At 42.3% G+C, this 22275-nt stretch overlaps 1 gene segment (V, D, J or C); it reads right to left on the reverse strand.

The window, feature by feature from the left end:
* LOC140468451 (M1-specific T cell receptor beta chain-like) overlaps positions 1–22275 on the reverse strand; it is a 62373-nt gene that overhangs the window by 38642 nt on the left and 1456 nt on the right.

Below are 22275 nucleotides of genomic sequence, written 5' to 3' on the forward strand. Positions count from 1 at the left end.
GTGCTGGAAAATGGGCTCAGAATAATTAGGTTACTTTTATTGACCACCGTGGGTACAATGTACTGAAGCGTCCTCTTCTGTGTTGTCAATCACTATGACTCTGTTTTTCGCTCCTTACAGACTGGGAATTTATTTTCTCCACTCAGAAAGTCATGTTGGTTGGCATGGAAGCAAAACCAATAACAATCTTATTGAAAACTGACAGTAGCTCTTTCCCTATAACTCGGTTTATGGTATAATAAGCCAATAGGTTTTTGACCCAGCTCCAAGCCTGGTGGTAACACTGTGATCACTAGCAGCACAGTAATAGACTGCAGTATCAGTCGGCACTAAGCTCCGTATTTTCAGGCTGCACGACTTCTGACTAGTTCTAGTGACTTCAAACCTCTTCTTGAAACTTTCTTCAAACGTGGGCTCAGAACCGAAAATGGAGGTTACTATGAGCTCCAGACCTGCTCCTCTGTGCTTTCGGTACCAGTACATGTAGTTCTCGTTAGTGTCATTTTGGTAACAGTGCATCTCCGCCATTTTCCCTTCTCCAACAGACAAGTGGTTCTCCAGCTGCGAGACGAGGACACTCATGCAGCTAGCTGAGGAGCAACGGGAGAACAGATAGGATCAAATTTCAAATATTTGCAGACAGTACTGAGAGACAATTTATAATAAACGGATACAGGAACGTTTCCCTCAGAGCTGTTTGACACAGACATCCTCAGACAGAGCCGCACTTTCCTGGACACACAGTAACAGAGGAGAAAAAGTGCTGCAAGCTCTTCATTTTCAAGTTTAGCCGCAATGTCAATTGCTTGCGGGGACGCAGGTGTGTCTTCATGTCTCCACATTGCACAAACTTCAACATCCTCCCACTTTAATAAGATATGACATCTCCGCATTATTGTGAGAGAGTTTGTGATCTCAGCCGCTCACTAGTGTGGGCATTGTGCTTCATTATTTGGAAGCTGGGCACTGTCACTTCTATTCTGTTATCAGACAGTTCTATTTCTTTGTCATTGAGAGAGTGAACAGTAAGAAAGGAAAACTTGCAAATCATCTGTCTGACAGAAATTCGGCATCAGCAGCGAATAAACGACTGACTTAAAGTGTTTGCCAAGGTTTCAAGGTTACCTGGGAGCAGCAGTAACAGGATATGCAGAGAATAAGCACCGAACATTATCTCTTATAACTTCATACAGCTCTCACATACTGCAAATTATCTCGCCCTGTCACCGGATTTAATACTCAGCTCTGGATATGACATCATCGTGAGATAGTCCAATAGACCTCCTCCCTTCCCATCTGGAGGAAACCACATGTCATTGAATAGGTAAGTGACCCACAAGTTCGTATGGAAGTTGAACGCTATTGCTGAACCTGCAGGTTTTTTTCAATTGGAATGATTCACATGTGCCCAGTTTTATTTGGGGGAAAGTGATTCATCTCAACTAAAAAGAACTGAGTAATTGTTTTTAAGAAGCCGCATAACTCCGTATAGCATTTCAGGAAGTCAGTTTCGGCGAACTGTTCAGAACAGGATCTACTCAGTTATCAACCCCATTCTTTTCCCTCCTGCATGTGCGAAAATGCATCTGTTTGCAAAACTGCAGGGGCAGTCTGAGAGACGTCAAATTGTAATGAGTTCCTGATAGTTTCTCTCTATACAAAAACGTATAGAATTATTTGAGAACTATTTATACGCATATGACCTTTATGAATAAGATATGTTTTGGTAACATAACTTATCCATTGAGAGGAAACCTTGTTTTTGGCAATAGCACGTGGTCGACCTTATGGCTGAATCTACAGATTTTCAGATGCATATCTTTTTTTGATTGGTTTAAAGTTACGTTACGCTGACAGATGGCATTGCAGAGCTCTGGAGCAGGTGTGTGATGACCTCAGTGTTTCTCAGTGAGAGGCAGGGACATGAACACAGCTTCACAGGGGTACTCCTCATTCATTCCGTCTAAGCAACCTGCTGAAAGATGTCATGACAAACTTCTGAGTAATGTAAGCCTTGAAAGCTGTCTCAGAGGTTGGGATACAGTTGTTTCACCAAAAGACTCCTCAGTGTGCTGAAAAAGCAACATATATTTTTATTGTCCTCTGCTCGCTCTGAATCAAGACAATTAACAATGAGCATTGACGAAGTTTTGTTTTTTTTCCATTGATTTACCCAGACACTAAGAGCAATACTGCAACTTCTCAGTGATGAATTGAGAAAATTAATCGTCTTGAGAAGACGGATCATAATATGTATGATCAGCAAGCATTTACCACCGTTGGGGCGTGCGAGGATGTGGGATAAAAGGGAGAAAGTAATCAGAATCGGGTTTTCAATACTAAAAAATATTTTTATGCATGTGCTGTCACTTCGAAATTACTTTATGACAAACACACATGTTCTTCTCAGCTAACGTGCCATTCTGCAAAAGCGCACGAACTACACTGGTCATTACAGATGAGCAACCTCAACATAATTCCGAAGTTATCAAGAGCAGGAGGCATTACATTAATGCTTAATTGTAAGACCGGCACCTCAATTGCCCAAGAGCTGTAACAAGGAGGAGATAAGAGAGTTGAATCGAGAATAGCATTTACTACTGGAGGAATAAAAGGAAGAATGTTTTGAAAAAACAATGGGTAGACTGTGAACGGATAGGACTGAGATGTATACGTTGATGAGCGGCACAGACAGCACAGACAGGGAGGCGCTTTCCCTAAATGGAGGGTTCATAATAGCGGCCAAAATTTCAAGGAAAGTGCAGGAGCTTTAGTGGAGATGTGAAGAAAAGGTTACTTCATACAATTGGTGAGGCGAGTAAGGAGGGAATTGGCTGTAAGGTTTCCCCATTACATTAGACAATTATTTGGTCGCATTTGGGATATCAAGAAAGGTGAAGCTATGGGAAATGTGCTGGAAAATAAAGGAAGACCGAATAGACTGAGTTCGTCTTCCTCAAAATACTTAGGTGTTTGTTTTTGACTGGTGTGTGCACAATATGCTGAAGAGTCTTCCGTGTTGTCGATCTCCATGACACTATCAATTCCTCCAGAGAGACTGAGAATTTATTTTGTCCCCTTATGACATCATGTTGGACGGCATAGATGTCTGTATCAATGACAAGCTTATAGAAACCAGCCAGCGGCTCTCACCCAATCACTCGAGGTGAGGAGCTTTTTGATCCAGCTGTAAGCCTGTTTGAATCACTGTGATCACTAGCAGCGCAGTAATAGATTGCAGTATCATTTGGCACCAAGCTCTGAATTTTCAGGCTGCACGACTTTTGACTGGTCCTGGTGACTACAAACCTCTTCTTGAAACCCTCTTCAGGCCTGGGTTCAGAGCCGAAAATGGAGGTAATTATGAGCTGCAAGCCTACTCCTTTGTGCTGGCGGTACCAGTACATGTAGCTACTGCTGCTGTCGTCATGGAAACAATGCATTTCCACCATCTTCCCTCTTCCAACAGACAAGTGTTTCTCCAATTGGGAGACGATAGTACTTCTGCATCCAGCTGAGGAGAAACGGGAGAGCAGACAGAATTAAATTTCAATTGTTTACTATCAATACTGAGGGGCAATTTCTATCAAAAGAACTCGGAACTTCCCCCACACAAAGCCCTTCTTCCTGAAGTAGGGTTTATGCCTGAAACGTCGATTCTCCTGCTCCTTGGATGCTGCCTGACCTGCTGCGCTTTTCCAGCAACACATTTTTCAACCCTCATACAGAGCTGCAGTTTTCTGCATACCCAATTACAGCTGAGCAACACTGGCGCAGATTCTTCATTGCCAAGTTTGGCTGCAATGCTGATTGCTTGCGGGGACACAGGTGTAGCTTTCGATTTCCCACATTTTACACGCATTGAATTCCACCCTCTTTACTGAGACAGGACATTTCCCTGTTACGGAGAGAGAGTGAATTACCTCAGCCGCTCACTGGTGTCGGCATAGTGCCTGCTTATTACAAAATTTACATTGCTACTTTCATTCTGATATCAAACCAACCTCTGTTCTTTTTAAAAACGAATACACAAGAAGGAAACTTTCAAAGGGCCTGACTGTCAGAAATTCATCTCTTGCACCAAAAGCGACTTAAGACAAAGTTAAATTGATCACCGAGTCAGGAAGGTTACCTGGGAGCAGCAATAACAGGAGATGCAGCGAACAACCTCCAAACATTGTCCCTTCCAACTTGGTGCAGCTTTCACACACTGCAAACTGTGTTCCCCAATCGCCGGAGTTAATGCTTAGCTATATATATGACGTCATCACAGATTTTGAATAAACGTAATCCGTTCCCACCTCACGAAAAGTAGTTGCCCTGTTTGTGAATACGCTGATAAACTGACCCACACTACCATCAGGCAAATTTAACAATATTGCAGAACCACATAGTTTCATATAGACGGAAAAGATTCACATATGTCTGATTCTATTTGGCGGAAAGCAAGTCACCTCATGTCAGAGTATTGTAAATGGTTTAGAAGTTGCACCTTTGCTCCGTTTTGCAGCTCAGAAACGGCACGGAGAAGAAAGTAAAACTGGACAATCTGTTGAGAACAGAATCTCTTCAGTTCTCAAATCTAACCTGTTACCTCGAAATGAATTTAAGCAGTTTCCTGCACGGGCGAAACTGCAGGCATGATGTAAAATATGTCAAATTACAATCTATCCTTTGGCAGATTTTTTTTTCTCTCTGCAGAAACCCTATAGAACTATTTGATGACTTTTTGCAGGCACACAAAACTGGTCAGGATATTACTCCTGGAGGACCATCACTTTTTTGAAAGCTGCTCTTCGGTGAGTATTGAACCTATTGGCCTTCCAGAACAAGGAATTGTCCTGGAAGGAATATTGTAGATCAGCACATTACAACGTACAGTACGACGCCCAAATGGACGCATGCAAGTCAGGGGCCACTGCCACCAAGGTGCAGTGCGAAAAGAAAACTGTTTGAGAACTTCCTGCTTAAGTTAAATAGTGGTCCATTGGGATATTGGACCTACCTGGTGCCTCAGCTGCATGCAAATATAGAGTGGAGTGTCTGAAAAGCACAGCAGGTCAGGCAGCATCAGATGTTCAGGAGAATTGACGTTTTGGACATAAGCCCTTCATCAGGAATTTCATGTAAATATAGTTTGGTTAAAGTAAGTCATGCCTTTGCTTTGTTTGCTGGATTCGAGTCAAACTCCAATGTTTCTTTGTTTTGTTAATTTGCTGTTGTACAAAGCGGAATAGTGTTTGCAACTATATAGGTAGAAAGACTTTTTTTAATGAATGAAATGTAGTTTGAAATGATAAAAGGTATGTTCCTACCAGCATCCGTTCAGTTGTCTAATCACTCTGTTGGCTCAATATGAAATTAAATAGTTCCCTGCATGGGCAGAAAATGTCTCTGCTTTCACACTGCAAGGGCAATCTCAAAAATATCAAATTCTAATGTTTTGCTTGACAATTTATTTTCTCTCGCAGGTGCTGACTAGAACTGTTTGAGGACCTTTAGGATGCACTTTCTTTTATGAATGAAATTTATTTTTGAAACATACAACCTATTCCTCTTTGGGAAAATTGTTGTTGCAATGCCACAGGCTCTCCGGATGCCTGCGAAACAGAGATTCAACTAGATGCATTAATTTGATGGGGTAAAAATTGTGATTTTAGATACTACCCAATATATCCATTCAGAGATGGAATTATAGAGGTCTGGAGGAAGTATGTATTCACATCGGGCTTTATTGCTCAGAGACAGTGTCACTACCAGTGCCTCACAGAAGCCCGGGTATGATTATGGATGAAAAAAAGTGTTACTGTTGAAGCTAAGTCTGATTCAAGTGTTTATCAAAGAGCATTGATGACGTTTTGTTTTCTCTGTTGATTTTCTCAGTTACTGAACTCTACCGTGCAGTTTCTCAGACTTCCAGAAAGCCGACTGGTAATCTAGAGAAAACATTTCAGTATATATTTGATCGGCAAGCAATTGATCCTAGGCCCCAACCTTTTCTTGATATGACGTGGAGAAGTTAAATCAGTTGAAGATTGGCATGTGTTTGCTAGGCAACACTCAACTCGTCCAAGATGGATCATCCACTCAGTATTTCTGACTGAATATGGCTGAGTGCTTTAGCCTTACCTATTGCACTAATGTGCTGTGCTTTTCCATCATTATCGATGGAGATATTTGTGAAGCCTCCTCTTCTAGTGCATTGTTTATTTATTAATTATAATTAACGGATCAATATGTTCGAACTGCAGATCTTAGATCTGCTCTGCTGATTGTGGAATTGGTTAGCCCTCTCTATCGCTTGCAGATTAAGTGGCTTGGCATTCATAAACACCCGCGTGCAGAGTCACAATATTGACACCTAATTCTCAGGTATGTTTCGTGCTGCTTCTGGCATAATTTCCTGCACTCTCCATTGAACTTGTGTTTATCCCTTGTCTCGGTGGTCATGGTTAAATCGTGGACATGCTGGATCATGAGGTTGCAGATTGTGTTTGAAGACAACACTGAAGCTGTTCATAGCATAGTGTCGCATGGTTGTGAGACCTGTTCAATATTTGTAAAATGTAACATATTGATGGCATCACGCAACCAATTGGAGGTTAATTGCAATGTGAAGGCAGGACTTTGTATCTACTAAGACTGCGCACTGGTCACTCTAACTAATACTTTTATGGATGCAAGCAATTGCAATCGGTAGATTGGTAACAATGATTTTAAATTTATTTTGTTTTCCTCTTGTTGGTTACTTCACAACTTGTTTCGGACCCAACCTAGCAGCTATATATTTTATTCTATATTTTCTTTTATACGTTAGAACTGCTGCCGAACCACTCTTGTTGATGCTAATTGCAAACCCTCATCCAGAGTACATATTAAGCCTTTGCTATCCTCAGCTTATTGTCCATGTGTTCTCGGATATTGATAAGCACTGATATATCAGCCGAGGGAGGGTGGTATGTTGTTCCTGCAAGACGTTACTTTGTCCATAGTTAACCCAAAACCATGAGATTTCATGGGGTCGAGAGCTGAAGTCAAGGAATTCCAGTGCATCTTCCTTATGACTGAATACCACTGTGCTGTTAACGCAGTAGGATCTGTTATATCAGTGAAAAGGACAAATTCAGGAATGGCGGTGTTATGGTTGTGGCAATGATTATGTCTCTGCAAAGTTGTTCACTAGTCTGTGAGACAGCTCTCCCAATTTTAATATTGTCACCCAGATATCAGAATGTAGAAATTTGCAGGTTCAACAGGGATGTTTCTGCAGGGTTTTTTTTAGGTCAGAGCAGGTGATGCATTTCTTTGAGGCCTCGTAGCGATTTCTCTAACACAATGGATCACTCAGTAATTACAGACTTCAATTGAGAGCAACGGCATTGCTGTGGCTCTGGTATCACGTGAAGGTCAGAGGAAATAATGAAGGGAGATCGGAATCGAACCTAGGTCACCAGAACAGTGGCTTAATTTCTGAATTAATAATCTAGAAATAATATGACTGGGCCATTGAATCGCTTTATTGTTGCTTGGGGAACTGAATATTGGTCATCGCGAACTGAGACAAGCCACATCGATGAATAAGTTGTTCGTTTTGAAAGCTGCAAATGCACCAAGCCACTTTTGGTCTTTGGGATCAGCAACATTTTAATAATGAAAGTAAGCAACCGCTGCCTCAGACCTTCCAACGTTCAGTCATTTCTTCAGGCCCCAATTCTAATTCAAAGCTTAAACCAGTCATTGAAACCCTCCTAAAAGGCAGATGGCAGAGGTGGCAAAGGAGCTTACTGCAGCCACAACTGCTTGGATGCTGTCTGAGCGAAAGTAATTTTCCAGCGACACACACTTAGACTATGATCTGCAGTCCTCACGTTTTCCTAGCTGCGACTCTGCTAAAACACTAGCAAGACTAGTGTTGGCACGGTGGCACAGTGGTTAGCACTGTTGCCTCACAGCGCCAGAGACCTGGGTTCAACTCCCGCCTCAGGCGACTGACTGTGTGGAGTTTGCACATTCTCCCCGTGTCTGCGTGGGTTTCCTCTGGGTGCTCCGGTTTCCTCCCACAGTCCAAAAATGTGCAGGTCAGGTGAATTGGCCATGCTAAATTGCCAATACTGTTAGCTAAGGGGTAAATGTAGGGGTATGGGTGGGTTGCGCTTTGGCGGGTCGGTGTGGACTTGTTGGGCCGAAGGGCCTGTTTCCACACTGTAAGTAATCTAAAAAAAAGATGATTTAGTCATAAGTGTCCTTCAGTTACATACCGCTCCAGGGCTTCTGTTTTCGAAACCATTGGAGCGGCCAGTACAGAGGAAGACTGAGAAATAGACTGATCAAACAAGTACTTCTACAACGAGGACGGTGAAACATTCCCTTTCAGTACATATGATGAATACGACACGTGTTCAGCTTGCTTTGTCATGTCTAAACACCCAACAGTTGTCGAGTTCCCATGACAAAGGAGTGCACCTGGCCTCAGAGGCTATAACTCTGTCAGTTTTTCACACTTTACGCCAACAACTCTACCGCAGTTGTATCATTTTCCAGTCCAGTGACACTGCCTGGTGTACCTCATTGAGTTGGGCTATCACAGTGCCATGCCGAAGAACTTGAAACATTACCTGAGAAAGAGGGAACAGACTGACTGGGTCAATACATATGTGTGGGTGTATGCACAATGTTAATTTGATGTTCTCAGACAGGAGTTGGGAAGTACAGACTGGGAGCAATTGTTCCACAGAAAGGGCAGAGCAGACTTGTGGAGACTAGTTAAGGAGCAGTTGTTGCGAGTGATACACAAATTTGTTCCTCTGAGGGAGGTAAGAAGGAATAAGATTAAGGAATCTTGGATGACGAGAACAGAGGAGTTTCTCATCAAACGGAAGAAGGCAGCTTACGCAAGGTGGAGAGAGCAAGGATCTAGCACAGCTTTAGAGGATTGCAGGCTTGCTAAAATAGGAGCTCATAAATGGGCTGAGGAGAGCCAAGAGGGGGCACGAAAAAGGCTTCGCAAGAAAGATTAAGAAAAACCCAAGGGCATTTTATTTATACATGAGGAATAAGAGAATGATCAGGGAGAAGGTAGGGCCGATCAGGGATAGTGGACAGAACGTGTGCGTGCAGTCTGAGCAGATAGGGGAAGCCCTAAATGAAGATTTTGCTTCGGTGTTCACTAAGTAAAGAGATCTTGTTGTCAATGAAAAGTTTGAGGAGCTGGGATCCAGGCTTGACCAGATTAAGACTGATGAAGTTGATGTGCTGGAAATTTGAAAACATTTAGTTTAATAAGTCCATAGGACCAACCTAGATTTATCCTAGGCTTCTCTGGGAAGCGAGAAAGTAGGTTGCTAAGCCACTGGTAAGGATCATTGCCTCCTCACTCTCTATGGGAGTCGCACCAGAGGATTAGAATGAGGCAAAAGTTGTTCGTCTTTTCAAGAAGGTTAATAGGGAAATCCCTGGCAATTACAGACAAGTCAGTCTTACGTCTGTAGTCAGCAAAACTTTGGAAATAATTCTGAGGGACAAGATTTATGATTAGTTGGCAAAGCTTAGTGTGATTAAAAGTAGTCAGCATGGCATAATGAGAGGCAGGTCAGATCTCACAAATCTTTTTGAGTAATTTGAGGAGGTGACAAGATAGGCCGATGAAGTTCGAGCAGTGGATGTGGCGTATATGGACTTGATCAAGGCATTTGGTAAGATTTCACATGCTAGGCCCATCCATAAAATCAGGAAGTATTGGATATAAGGAGATTTGGCTATCTGGATTCCGAATTGCACATAGGGAGATTTGGCCATCTGGATTCAGAAGGCAGACAGTGCTTGTAAATGGAAAGTATTCTGCCTGTAGGTAAGTGTTGAGTGGGGCCCGCAGGGGTCTGTTCTTGGGCCTCTGCTATTTGTAGTTTTTATAAATGACTTCGATGAGGAGATTGAGGGAAGGGTTAGTAAATGTGCAGATGACACAAAGATTGGAGATGCTGTCACTACTATCGAGGGCTACTGCAGGGTGCAGAGCGACATAGGCAGGATGCAGAGCAGGGCTGAGAAATGGCAGATGGAGTTCAACCTGGATAAATGTGAAGTGATGTATTTGGAAGGTCGAACTCGAATGCTGAACATAGGATTAAAGAAAGGATTCTCGGCAGGGTGGAGGAACAGAGGGACCTGGGATAGCAATTACATAGATCCCTCAAAGTTGCCACCCAAGTTGATGGGGTTGTTAAGGAAGCATATGGTGTTTTGCCTCTAATTAACAGGGAGATCGAGTTTAAGAGCCGTGAGGGTTTTACTATAGCTCTATAAGCCCGTGGTGAAACCACACTTGGAATACTGTGTCCATTTTTCGTCGCCCTACTATAAGAAAGATACAGAAGCTTTCGAGAGGGTGCAAAGAAAGTTTACCAGGATGCTGCCTGGACTGGAGGGCTTGCCTTATGAAGAAAAGTTGAAGGACTTTTCTCTCTGGAGAGAAGGAGAAATAGTGGAAACCTGATCGAGGTATACAACATAGTAAGTGGAATAGATAGAGTCAATGGCCAGAGACTTTTCCCCTGGGCAGGATTGACTGGTATGTGGGGTCATAGTTTTAAGAAATTAGGAGATAGATATAGAGGAGACATCAGAGGCAGGTTCTTTACGAAGAGATTTATGAATGCATTGAATGCCTCTTGGGGTGGTGGTGGAAGCAAAGTCATTGGGGACGTTTAAGCGACTGTTGGACATGCACATGGATAGCAGTGAGTTGCGGGTTGCATAGGTTAAGTTATTACATTATACATTAGGATTAAACCTCGGCACAACATCGTGGGGCAAAGGACCTGTTCTGTGCTTTTCTATTTTCCATGTTCTATGCCTGGCAGAAAAGGGCATTCTGCAAATTGTGCCTTGTCGAGAAGGCTCTGCAATAATTCCTGCTCCTACATTCTTTATGATGTGAAGGTAAGGTGAATTAGTATGCTAAACTTAACCGTGGTGAACTGAAATGTGTCTGTGGTTGGCCATTGGAAATGCGGAGTTTTGTGAATAAGTTGGTTTTCATGGTCTCGGCTGGGATGGTCTTTCAAGCGTCAGTACAGCTTGACAGGCCGAATGGTCTATTTCCTCACTGCACGTGAGCTCAGAATCCGCTGTGTCATATGAGCATTAAATATATTTGGAACACAATAACATTAGCAGGTCCTTCAGAACTGATAATTTGCAAAATGAAACAGGAAGCATTTTAGAAAATAATACATTTCCCCCAATGGAACCCTTTGTCCTCTATAATTAGTGGAACTTTGATTATCTGAAGGACATGGGGGAGTATTTCGTTTGGTTAATCCAATTCCAGAAAATGGAATACCGGATAACATAGTTTAGTTAAACGTCGGGACCTTTCTTTGTTGCCAGATGAACAGATATTTGCATACTCGAATGCTGAATAATCGAGGTCCCTTTACTCTACATAACACTATGTCTTCTGCTCAGCTGTCGCTGGAGAGGGGCACTTGATCTTCGATTGGACAGTGAAGAGCATCTAAGTGGGTAATGGATGCTGGTAAGAACGTGTGCAAACATCAGCAAGGAGCGGCTGTAAGTGGAAGCGTTGTTCACTCGAGCTTTCCAATTGATCTGCTAACAGTTTAACTGCTCGCTAGGTTTTTGCATGAACCGTAGAATTGTTTGCATCAGTGTAATTACTGACAATGGAGAAATAAACGACAGTATCAGATACCTCCAGCTTTTTTCAGGATTTTCAGGTTGTGCGATTCAAGTTTGAACCTGGTTCCTCCAAATGTTGCCTTGAAATCATACTCGAACATCAATGCTGAAGTCCCAACCGAGGTTGTTATGAGCTGAAGGCCGGCTCCACTGCGCTAGCAGTTACCGTACATGTTGTTATTGCCAGTGTCATTTTGATAGCAGTTCAGTTCCTCTGTATTCCTCTTTTGCAGAGGCAAGTGCTCTGGCCACTGGGAGACGAGGACACTTCTTCAAGTCGCTAAAGAACGAAGATGGAAAGACAAAGAATTCCTTTGAGATGCAACATCAATTACAGCGGAGACCCGGGTGTAGCCTCTGATTTCACATGTTCCACACACTTTGAAATGTCCCCTGCTTCACAACGACATGAAATTTGCCCATTATGGAGACAGAAAGATCGTGACCTACGCCACTTAACGGTGCCCACATTGTGCTAGGCTATTTGGACGCTTGGCATTGCCACTTCCAGTCTCTGAGCAAGAGACAGGGACTTAAAAATGTTGATCAAAAGCAGAAAGAAGACATTTGCTAAAGAGAACAATGCAGCTTCAAACGGACCATTTGCCCAATTGCTGCTGCTCTCTGTGCAACTTTGAGACAATTTCCAGTTTGAATGCTCTCTGTATTATCACAGATCCTACAAATAATGCACATTTGAACATTTATCGACATCCCTTTCAGAAAGGACAATTATAGATTCTTCGCTGGCCATGCAGAACATTCCCCAAAAAGGCAACACCTTTTTTTCCGATGATAAACAAGAACAAAACTTGCATGTCGTCTGACTAATCGAAGTTCATGTATGACACTGAAGGTGGATTAAGACAGGCTCACGCACTTCAGCAAGGTGGGAAGTTTACTTGGACGCAGCAGTAACAGGAATTGCAGAAAAAGAGCATCAAACATTGTCCCTGCAAAGTTGGTTCAGCTTTCACACATTGCAAACCCTCTAGCCCTGGAGTTGGATTTAACACTTAGCACTGAATATGAAATACTCATGAGAATGCCCAATAAACCTCCCCTGATCCCATTTATGTAAAAAAAAAGACACTTGTTTTTGAATTCTGTACAAAAGTAACTGACAACAAGGTAGTCACGAAACGTTAATGATATATCCAAACCAACTTTGGTTATTTCAAATTGAAACGATTTACATGCGTCTATTTTCTTCCAAGTTTTGTTCAATATTGAGGAGCACCAATTCATCAGCCGAGTGCGGACAGTATGGGGTAATCATCGGGAGATGCCATTGGTCATATTTTACTCAAAGCCCGGAGAATGCATGCCGTCCAGAGCTAACATCAAGGACACCAAGAGCAAATCCCTGTGGACTGTGTCCCACTGTGTGGGCAAATCTGGTGAGTCTGTCTTGCCAGTGGGACAGATCCTATCCACAGAAAATAATGGTGGTTTCTGCGATATTGTCGGTAAGGAATGATCCAAGGGGCATTATTATATCACCTGTCGATTAGGCTGTGAGACATCTCTCGCAATTTTTACACTCACCACCAAATGCGTAGAACCGCAGGAGATGGGTGACAGAGTAAACGAATATTTTGCATCAGTGTTTACTGTGGAGAAGGACATGGAAGAAATAAAATGTGGCTAAATATGTAGTGACATCTTAAAAATTGACAGTACTACACATGAGGAGATGCTGGATTTCTGAAAACGCATAAAGATGGATAAATTCTCAGGAACTGATCGGATGTATCCTCGAGCTCTGTGTAAAGCTAGGAAATTGATTGCTGGGCCCCTTGTTGAGATATCTATCTCATCAATGGTCACAGGTGAGGTGCCGGATGACTGGAGGTTGGCTAATGTGTTGTCACTATTTAAGAAAAGTGGTAAGAAAACGCCAGGGACATATTGCCAACATGGCTTTGTGCGTGTGACATCATATCGCACTAACTCGTTTGAGACTTTTTAAGAAGTAACAAAGAGGATTGATGAGGGCAGACTTGTGGACGTGATTTTTGCAGACGTCAGCAAGGCATTTCACAAGGTTCGTCTTGGTAAATTGGCGAGCAAGGTGAGATCACCTGTAATATAGGGAAAACTAACCACTTGGATGCAAAACTGGTTCAAAGGTGGTGGTGGAGGGTTACCTTCCTGTCAGGAGGCCTATGACTAGTAGTGTACCAAAATGATCAAAGCTGGGTTTACTACTTTTCGTTATTTGCTAAACAATTATTTGGATGTAAATATAGGAGGTATAGTTAGTAATTTTTCAGATGACACCAAAATTGGAGGTGCAGTGGACAGTGAAGAAGGTTTTGATCGGGTAGGCCAATGGGCGGAGGAGTGGCAGATGGTCTTTAACTTTGGTAAATGTGAGGTGTTGCATTTTGAAAGGCAAATCATGGCAGGACTGAATGGTAAGGTTCTGGGTAGCGTTGCTGAGAAAAGAGACCTTGCACTCCAGGTTCATATTGCCTTGAAAGTGGACTCGCAGGATAGTGTTTAAGGCGGTCGGTGTGCTTTCCTTTATTGTTCAGAGCTTTGAGAATAAGAGTTAGGAGTTCATGTTGCAGCTGTACATGACATTGGTTCAGCAACCTTTGGAAATTTGTGTGCACTTCTCGTTTCCCTCCGTCTGGAAGGACGTTATAAAATTTGAAAAAGATCAGAATGGATTTACAAGGATTGGATTGAAGAGTTTGAGCTGCAAGAAGACGATGAAATCGCTGGGGCTGTTTTCTACGGATATTCAGAGGCGGAATGGTGACCTTGTAGAGATCTATAAAGTTCTGATGAGAATGAATAGAGTAAAGAAATAAAATGTTTTCCCTGGAATACCGGAGTCCCGAACTGGAGTGAATAGTTTTTGAGTGAAAGATTAAAAATGGACCTAAGGGACAACTTTGTCACACGGAAGGTGGAGCGTAAATTAAATGAGATGTTAGAGGAAGTGGTGGAGGCTGATGTAATGACTGTATTTAAAGACATCTGGATGATTATTTGAATACGATGATTTAGAGGGATATAAAGTCGTGAGTGTGGTTCTTGTAAAGCATAGCAGGTCAGGCAGCATTCGAAGAGCAGGAATATTGACATTTCAGGCTTAATTCACAAGATCCTGATAAAAGACTTATGCTCGAAATGTCGACTCTCCTGCTCCTCTGATGGGCCTGACCTGTTTTGCTTTTCCATAACGGCACTCTTGACTCAGATCTCAGGCATCTGCAGTCCTTACTTTCTACTTCGAGGCATATGGACCAACTGCTGGCAAATTGGACTAGCTTATTTTTTGGATATCTTATCGCCACAGTCGAGTTGGACAGAAGGGTGTGTTTCTATGCGAGACAACATTGACTCTGTAACTCTATGTAGGAAGGAGGGATTTTTAAGGTCTTAAAAGGGTTATTGCAGTTTTTCAGTGCTTATTTCAGTACAAGGTGATTCGTCCAGTTTCACTTCTTTCAGACTCCGTAAAGATTGATAAAAGTTCTTTCAAGGCCATTTCAGGCAACTGAGATTCATTGGTCTTGAGGGCAGTTTTCCCATCCTGAAGAACATTAGTGAAAATATGTTTTTTTCCAGACAAAGGAGAGTAGATTTATGTTTATTTTAGGTTTATGACTGTAATCAAATTACCCGAGCTGCTGTGGTGGGATTCTAACCATTCTTTTTAAGAACATCGATTAAACGTTTGGATTAATCGTCAAACAATAAGACCACGAGGCAATTCCTTGTCACATTGCTGCCTCATCACTGGGTCCTGCGAGAATTTAATAGGCTGTTAATTTTAAAGGTGCAAATTGAAGTTTTGCCATGGTTTCTCCTCACAACATGACTTTGCAGAAGGCTTTGGCACTGCTCGGGGTCTGTTTTGAACATTGTGATAGCGATCAGTGTTAAAATGAAACAAGGTCTGAGACTTCTTCACGTTCAGCCTTTTGTTCAGACTTCAGATCTTCTTGCCTGCAAAAACCTGTCCTTGACAGATTCATAAGAGCACGTCCCAGAGGCCGTAAGAGATTTCACTGTCAGCTGCTACTCGTTGTCACTGCACGAGCAGCAAAAATAATTGGTGGCCTTCATCTAACATACACATACAACTCTGCTCATTTCCAAAACATTGTGGAAATAATTCCTTCCTGAAAGCAGTACTGAGGAAGATGGACAAACAGACTGATCGATGAAGATAAGGAGACATTACCTGTCAACGCACATGATGAATACCACACTGATTCAGCTTGCTTTGTCAACGAAGAGAGCAGTCGTGAATGGACACCCAGTTATCAGCGGATGTAATAGGTCCCATACCAATGGAGTACACTTGGCGACGTTACCAATTGGTAACAGAGACTGAATTTCATTCAGTTTCCAACACTTGGTGCCATCAGTTCTGCCGCAGTTGTGTGTGAACTCGTCCAGCGAGATCAACTGGTGTCCCTCACTGAGCTGGAGCGTGAAGACAGCTCCATTCTGAAGCCCTAGAGTCACGACGTTATAAAAAGCGAGAAGGCTGCCTGGGTCAATACATATTCAAAAAGGAAACATCAGCAAACTCATCTGGGGATATGTGGACTGCTCAGATGATACCAGGCAGAAGTGGTTTATTGCGCGAATTGTGCCCTGTCGAGATCATCCAGAAGGGTTTCAATTATTCCTCGTCCTGTATTGTTTATTGAATGCAGGTGAAGTGAATTGACCGTGCGAAGTTACCGAATACTGCACAGAAATGAGCAGGTGAGTTAACCGTTATAAATGCGTGGTGCTTGGGATAGGAGAGCGGATCTTTGGTGAGACAGTGTTCAGAGATTCAGTGCAGATTCGATGGGCCGAATGGTCTATTACCGCATGATTTGGGTTCTATTGTTTTACTGTGCCAAATGAGCGTTAGCTACATATTTCAACATGATTAAATTCGCAGTTCCATTAAAAAGGATAAATTGTAAACTCAAACAGACAGTAGTTTCGTAAAACACAACAGTCAGTCATAATGGAATGCTCTGCCCCCTACAAATTATTATTGTACATGAGACTATCTACCCAGCTCGGCGAAAAATGAACAGGTTCCCTTATTCTTTGATTGGGGTGTATATCACTGCTACTACTTCGACAATACTTTTACCCCAGAACAGTTTGTATGAAAGGGTGCAATCATTAGTGAGGAGTGGGTGCAATTATGAACGTTGTGAACTCGAGGTTTCCAATCCATCTGCTTACATCTGCTCGCTCGGTTTTAGCAACAGACCTGCATTTGTTTGTATTGCTGTGATCACTGGCAGCACAGTAATAAAGTGCAGTATCAGACGTCTGCAGCTGAAGGATTTTTAAGCTGCATGATTTAAGATCATGCCTGGTGCCTTCAAACCTTGCCTTGAAATTCTCTTCGAACGTGGGTGCTGCAGTACTAATCGAGGTTGCTATGAGCTGCAGGCGTGCTCCCCTTAGCTGGCGGTACCAGTACATGTAGTTATGGCTAGTATCGTTTTGGGAACAGTGCATCTCTGCCGTCCTCCCTTCTCCAACAGACAACATGTTCTCCGACTGGAGGATAAAGGTGCTCCTGCAGCCAGCTGAGAATGAAGGGGAAAATAGATGTGGTCATTTTTCAACTGCTTGGTATTATAACGGGGAGGTTATTTTTACAGATGGCACCACCACCCCAGCCACTCATAAAAGCTCGAGTCGTTGACATTCTCAGACAAAGCAACAGATCTCTGGGCACCCAGTCACGGTAGAGCAATACTTAAGCACAAACCATATTGTCACGATTGGCTGCAATTCCGATTGCTTGCGGAGGTCTAAGTACGTCATCCAGTTTCCCACATTCTACAGGCTTCAAAATCCATCTGCTGTAAAAGGATAACACATCTTTCCACTATAGAGAGAAAGACTAAGTTACCACAGCCACTCACTGTTTTGGGTACTGTGCCCTGTTTTATTTGGAAACTTCATGCCACTGCAACATGCATTTTTTTTTAAGAAATTAAACAAAACGAAACTTGCAAATGATCTGACTGACCTAAGCACATGTCACAGCAAGAAAAGCGGATGAAAAATGTCTCAAATAGTTAAGCAAGCCTGGGAGGATACCTGTGAGCAGCAGTAACAGGAGATACAGAGAAATAGCATCGAACATTATCCCTCCCAACTTGGTACTGCTTTGCACACTGCAAAACGTCTTAACCTGTTGCCGAATTTAATGCTTTGTTCTGAATGTGACATCATTGCGAGAGCGTCCAATAGACCTCCCCGTTCCCATCCAATGAAATGCAGATATCCTGTCTATGAGTACGTTGGTAACTGACCCACAAGGTAATCTCACAAGTTTTAGTATATAGTCCACCCCCTGCATTTCGTATAGTTTGAAACAATTCACTTATCTTTGTTTTTTTTTCCTAGGGGAGGTCACGTCATGTCATGTCAAACGACAGAAGGTTCTGTTAGATGTTGCAACATTGGTCCAGTTTGCATCTCAGGATGGATACGGAGAAGAAAGTCAAACTGGGCAAGATGTTCCAGTGTCCGTTCTGGTCTCAAACCACACTCTTGCTAAAATATTTTGCTGCAGTGGGGAAGATGCCTCTATTTTCACAAATGCAAGGACGAATTAAAAGATGTTAAATTCTATTGTGTTTTTCGGTCAATTTTCTTTCTGAAAAATCCGTAGAGAACACTTTGTGTAACTTTTGTATGTGCATTCTTTTTATGAACACGATTTGTTTTTGCACTGTAAAGACTTCATCTAACATATTGTTGTTGCAATACAATAAATGCAATCACTCCGCTGCGTGAGCAGAGAGATTGTGAAACTGATATAATGTTCTGATGGGAATCTGATGGGAATAAATATTTAAAGTATTTTGTAATGAAACTATTCTGAAATGTCATGATTCAGCTATGCATCAGGTGCATAATGAACTGCGGCTTCAGGTTCTAAGGTAGGGAAACTACCAGTGCATCAAAAGTACCCTCCTTATTCATTCCAGAATCAACTTGCTCAGATATATTACCACATATCTCTGTATAATGTAGAAGTGGAATCCATTTCTCCTGGCCCAGAGGTACGTCCATTACCACAGATCCACATGACCCCAGGTATGAGTACAAAAGAAGTATTTTCCTTATCCGCAGCTGACTGTGTTTAACAATGATTACCAACAAATATTGATGAACTTTTGTTGAATCTTTTGATTCACTCATTTACTGAAAGCTACTGCACAGCTTTTCAGGACTGGAGCAAGAAGATTGCTAATCTTGAGAAAACATTTCGGAACATATTTTGTCAGCAATCAGTTGCTTTGCTTTGAGGAGAGAAACGTGGTGACAATAAAGAGATATGATAATCAGGCGAGAGATTTCGTTAATAAAATTTACATTCCTTCTTCTGTTCTTACTTAAGCTTATTATGACACACACATATATTCTTTTAGTTTAGCATGACTAAGGTAAAATTCTGTGCAAATGCGGTTGCTATTTTGTCCATGCCACACGAAGAGTCCCAAAACAATTATAAAGTTATCGGGAACAGCAGCCAGCACATTAATGCTCAATTGGAAGAATCAGCTTCACGAAAAAATAAAGTTAATGGGATTATATCTGTTTAGACAGGAGCAACAAAAGGTAGGTTGTTGTTATGATGAGCGATTGAACAGATTGGGGTTATTTTCCGAAGAAAGCAAAAGCTGTTGGAGATACAATTGAGATGCATGAAATCATGTGGGTCATAAACAGGGTACACAGCAAGAAACGTGTATTGTTGGCAGAGGATCAATAAAAGGAGATATCAATTTAGGGAAGCGTTTCCCGTTTGAACTGTTATCCCAGGCAGTACTTTCCAGATCCCCAACCACACTCTGAATGAAATCACCATTCACGATTGGACATAGCAGCACTGCTGTGCTTAGATCTGATCACTTAGCTCTGTTTATCATTTATGACTAACGCTGTTTGACATGCAGGTAGACCTGCTTGGTGTCTTCACCACGTTGACAATTCGTTTCCAAACTTGGTTCTGATTCAGGTATGCCATTTTGCTCTTTCTATTGAAACAGTGTTTTCAACCTGGTTTGATGGCAATGGTTCAATTGGGGATATACTGTGTCATTAGATTACTTCCAGTGTGGAAACAGGCCCTTCAGCCCAACAAGTCCACACCGACCCCACAAAAAGCAACCCACCCAGACCCATTCCCATACATTACCCCTGAACTTAACACTACAGGTAATTTAGCATGGCCAATTCACCTAACCTGCACATCGTTGGACTGTGTGAGTAAACCGGAGTACCCCGAGGAGCCCCACGCAGACACGGGGTGAATTTGCAAACTCTACACAGACATTTACCTGAGATGGGAATTGAACCCGGTTCTCTGGAGCTGTGAGGCAGCAGTGCGAATCACTGTGCCACTGTGCCACTCCAATGTAGCTGCAGATTGTGTTGCAGTGGAATTTTGCTGCTCTTGGTGACCCTCAGGTTCTCATGATTTCCAGTTTTCAATTGCTGGATCTGTTTGATAATTGACCACTTTAAAACCGTCATCATGCCACACACCACAATGGCGATTATTCTAAATATGAAGGTAAGGCCTCATCTCCACAAAACTATGTAGTGTTCACTCTGAGAGATACTGTCATGGACAGATGCTTCTACAACGTGCAGATTGTTAAGGATGAGTTCAACTACGTTTTTCTATCTTGTTGGTTCCCGCACCACTTGCCACAGACCCAACCTCGTGGCTATGCCCGTTAGAGTGTGATCAGTTCTTTCTGTAGGACTGCTCCCGAACCACTCTTAGTGGGAAAACATTGAAATCCCATACCCAGAGTATATTCTGTGCCCTTGCATTCTCAGTGTTTCCTCCAAGTGCTGCTCAACATGGAGAAATACCAATTCCTCAGCCGAAGGAAGAGAGTGCATGGTAATCAGCATGAGGTTTCCTTGCCTAAGTGAAACTTCATGGAGTCCGGCCCTAATGTTGTGACCCTCAGGTAAAATCCATCCCAAGTGTACACCTGTGCCACCACCTCTGCTGGATCTGTTCTGTTGGTGGGCCAGGAGTTATCTAGCGATGGCGATGCTGATATCTGGGACATTTTCAGGAATCATTCCTTGACTCTCTCAATATTGTCACCAGCCCAGAGATGTTAAAAGGCACACTTTGCACGATCGGCAGGGCAGTCTCTAACAGGTATTTTTTTTTCATCTGATACTTAGGTCGATGTCAGGTGATCCATCTAGTTCAATTTCTTTGAGTTCTTATGGCAATACATATAGCTGACTGGCTTTCTAACCCATTTTAGAGAACAATTGAGAGTCAATCACATTGCAACTCTGGACATACATGCAGGTCAGACCAGATAAGAATGGAATATTTCCATCTATGATTAACCCATCTGATAATCAATAATAGTTTCATGGTCATCTAGATTTATTTTTGTATCATAAAATTAAAATTCCACTATCTGAGGTAGTGTGTTTCTAAGCCAGAACCCCAGGATATTAGCAGAGTTTCTGAATTAATAATCTTGCAATAATGCATTCCCAAAATGTTGTTTGATTGTTGAGAACTGATGCAAGCCACATCGATGAAGAGGATGTTAATTTTGAAGAGGGCTCATTTGAGGTTTGTCATGTTTTTTGTCTCATAGGGTGACAGTAGAGAAGACAATAGACAGTGATGTGAGTCTATTTTGATAACTGTGATCACCAACAGTTTAGTAATGAACTGCCATCTCAGAATGTCTGCATTCTATCTTTTCTTCAGGCTTGAGACCTTCTTCCTGGCTTAAACCTCTCCCTGTAACTGTCTGAACGAATGGTATCAGAGGCGGTAAAGGCTTTTCCTGCGAGCTACTACTCTTTATCACCCCAGTAGCAATACCAGCCCATGTTCAAGTTATCTGTGCCCCTGAGTTAACACACATTTCCATCCCTTTCGTTTCCAAGCACACTGGGAAACAGGAGTCTTCTTGATGTCAGTACAGAGGAAGATTGAGAAACAGGCTGATCAAACAAATATTGTTACAATAAAAATAGAGATATAATATCTGTCAACACACATGACAGATGTCGCATATGCTCAGTTTACATTTTCCACAAAGAGAGCAGTAATGGCATAACAACTAGTTACTGGTGAGTGAAAGTGGTTTTATGCCAGCAGAGTACAATTAACCTCAAATATGATTGCTAAACGTGGCAGACCCTCACAGTCCTTGCCACCAACCCTGCTGCAATTGGACTTAGTGAGACAAACTAGCATAGGCCCAGTTCCATGCCCAAGTACTACTACTATCAGTTGGTAAAGTTGGAGCAGGCTTGGAGGGTCGAGATATATATATAGAAAAAAGAACAAAGAAACACATTCAGTGTATGTACAGAGTATTCAGATGATGCGTGTCAGAAGTTAATGAATCGTGACTTGTTAAAGAAACTTGTCATTATTCCTGAACCTGCGTTCTTTACTGCGAGGTCAGGTGCATTGTCAGTGCTCAATTGTCCTGTACTGTACAGAAAAATGTGGTTGGGTTAAGATCAGTGAATGGGAGGCTGCGGTGATAAGGTAGGGAAGCAGGACTA

This window comes from Chiloscyllium punctatum, chromosome 47, assembly GCF_047496795.1.
Source record: "Chiloscyllium punctatum isolate Juve2018m chromosome 47, sChiPun1.3, whole genome shotgun sequence".
NCBI lineage: Eukaryota > Metazoa > Chordata > Chondrichthyes > Orectolobiformes > Hemiscylliidae > Chiloscyllium > Chiloscyllium punctatum.